This window comes from Fringilla coelebs (genome assembly GCF_963513975.1).
Source record: "Fringilla coelebs genome assembly, chromosome: 15".
Classification (NCBI taxonomy): domain Eukaryota; kingdom Metazoa; phylum Chordata; class Aves; order Passeriformes; family Fringillidae; genus Fringilla; species Fringilla coelebs.
In genome coordinates, this window is record NC_140041.1 from 18,850,537 (window position 1) to 18,853,457 (window position 2,921).

Below are 2,921 nucleotides of genomic sequence, written 5' to 3' on the forward strand. Positions count from 1 at the left end.
GAACAGCTCAGCTCCTGCCGGGGGCCTCCTCATGGGACTGGGGCTCACCCACCCGTGCACCTTCACAGTGTCAGGCCACGGACTCGTCCTCTGCTCCTGGGACCCTGCCAGCAGCCCAGGGCACAGAGGAGAGCTGGGGCACCACTCCCTCAGCTCATCCCCCACAGCCAGAGGGTGCTGAGCATGGGGGGAGAGGCTGTGGGGGCTGCCTTGCAATTTGCCACGGTTGGTTAGACTCAGATCCTATCATCTTGCCCTTCCTGGGGCAGGAATGGGACCACAAGACAATGGGTAAGACAGTTTCCACTACTTTGGCTTGGCTGGCAGGTGCCACAGCCCTTGGTGTCCCCAGGCAGGCAGCTGCAGCGTGCTGGGAGGCTGGGCTGCGCTGTGCTGAGAGGGGCCCACAGGGCTCTGCAGAGGTTGGCATTCCCGCATGGATGGGCTCATGGCTGTTTGCTCCAGGGGGAAGAGGTGGCTCCCAGATGCAGGGTCTTCACCAATGCTTTTGACAAAAGTGGCCTTTGTTACAGACGGCTCCTGCAAACATCCTGTGAGGGTGGGCACAGGAGGCTGGAGATGAACTCCTTCCTTAGCTGGGAGGAGGCAGCAAAGGTTTCCTGCCCATTTAGTGCTCTCTCCATGTACCCAGCAGGGCTGGCATGGTGGGTGGCCAGTGTGCAGACACATGTGGACACCAAGCAGTAACAACCAGGTGCTGGTGAATCCAGATGCTTTACCAGTCTAGCCTGAAAAATACATTCACCATCATGTTAAAACTGCTGCAGCTCACTGAATCTGATGGGGTTTGGCTTCCAAAACCAGATGTGAATTTGAAAGTGTATTTTGAATGTCTCTACCACTGAAATCACACTTGATTTAAGCAGGAACTGTTTTCAGAAAAAACTGCATTGCTGATGTGGTCTTTCCAAGACTAAGATTGGCCAAAGCATTGCTACTGTGGTAACGCCAGGAATGATGCTTTTATTTAAATGCTTTGACAGGCTGGATGTTTCACCTCCTTATTTGACATTTTTCCCATTCTTAGCAATGTAGTGAACATCTGATGAAGTCTTTGCCTCCCATTAACCCAAAGGTAAACGTCCTCTCTGCCCCATGTGTCTGTGCAGTGGCTTGCAGCAGGTGCCCCAGTATTGAGCAGTGCAGTTCATGTCTGAAAACAAGCTTTAGTTTGGTGTCTTCCACGTTCTGGTCCCTCCAGCAGTGGTGGGGCTGGGTGTCCCATGTCAAGCTGCTCCCCAGCTGCTCCCCAGCTGCTCCCCAGCCCCTCGGGGAGCTGGAGTGAGGGGAAGGCTGCCCCACTCCGTGTGCTGCAGCCTCGCCACCTCCCTCTGCATTGCCCTGCCTGTGGAAATAGCCCCGGGAAAGGCGACCCCGCTCCGCCCAGGGAGCTGTAAAGCTGGAACAGAATTAATTAATCAGTAAGAGGGTATGGGCGTCCTCAATGAGTGTCATTGTCATGGGTAAGTCACCTTTTCCTGCCTACTCACAACACACTCTTCCCTGCTCCACCAGAAGGCACCCCAGTTACTGTCGCAGCGTGCTTGGTCTCCCCTTCCCACCCATTCTGGCTTTCAAGCAATAGGACTTCACAGTGGGGTGGGGACTCCATGTCTCTCTGCCTTGGACTCATTCCCAGGAAGGCAATCCAGAGCACCTCCAGTGCTCCCCATGGATGCTCTGCTCTCTGCCCAGCCCTCCAGCAGGTCTGGTGCCAGGCAGGACTGTGCTGACAGCTGTCCCTGTCTCCTGCACAGCACATCACCATCACTGCCTTGCTCTGGTGCAGGCAGAGGTTCATATACCGTAAGTGTATTTATCTGGAATCCCAGCTCTGCTCCTCACTAGGGAAAAATCTGCTGCTGCAGAAATACCACTCCACTGGCTGGTCAGAAATGCCCCAAAACAACTGAAGTACTTAAATGGAAAGAACATTGCATATTTAAAAATTTTAAAATGTAGAAATTTAAATATTTCTACAACCATTTCTCTAGTCCCCTCTTCCTCTGTACACAGAGGCACAATCTCAGCTTAATCTCTACCAGGCAACAGGAAAAAAGCCTTTATTACTTGATGGAAGAACTTCACAATGCTCACAAGCACGGCCTTCCCCACCCTGGCACAACTATTATGGCCTGGCCCCTTAAGGACTGTGGCAGAGACAGCTTGCCCTGCCCGAGTTGCAGACATGTAAAAAAAATATTTCAAGGTCAAATACTAAAGAAGGGGGGAAAAAAAGTGTATTTGTTTAGCATAGCCGAAACTGACCTTTAATTTTTGTTATCTTTAAACAGCAATCACTTTTATTACACACTTTGCAAGCTTAAAGGACAGTGCCTTTTGTTCTAACAGACAATGCCTGATGGAAGGGGAACATTTCACTGACAGGATTCCATAGAAAACATAGAAAACATCCTGGCTGTCTGGCCAGGATGACCCCACAGCCGTGCCCATGTGGAGCCGGTCCCTGTCAACACACAGAAGGCAGGCACAGCTCTTGCCAGGCAGTCACAGCCCATGGTGGCCAGGCCAGGCTCAGAGACTGCATGGACAAACTGAGCAGCTGTTACAAATACTTGCATTGTGCTGTTCTGCCAATACCTTTGCCGGAGAAGCTACACCAAGACCCTGACACGTGTAGCAGCAGTGTTGCCCCAACAGGCTGTTGCTGCAGCCCCCTCCAGCCCCAAGACCACCCAAACCCCTCTGCTGCCCCAGCCCAGCTCCCTGTGGGTGCAGCTGGGCACTACCCCTGCCGAGCAGCAGGGCCCGAGGAAGAGAAGAGCCAACCGACAACATGAGCTGTTTGAAGGAACAACTTTTTTTTTAATAAAGTGTACAAAGTAGTAAAACTCCTTACACAAGGTGCTGTGACAGCTGTTACAGAGATGATTCGAGCT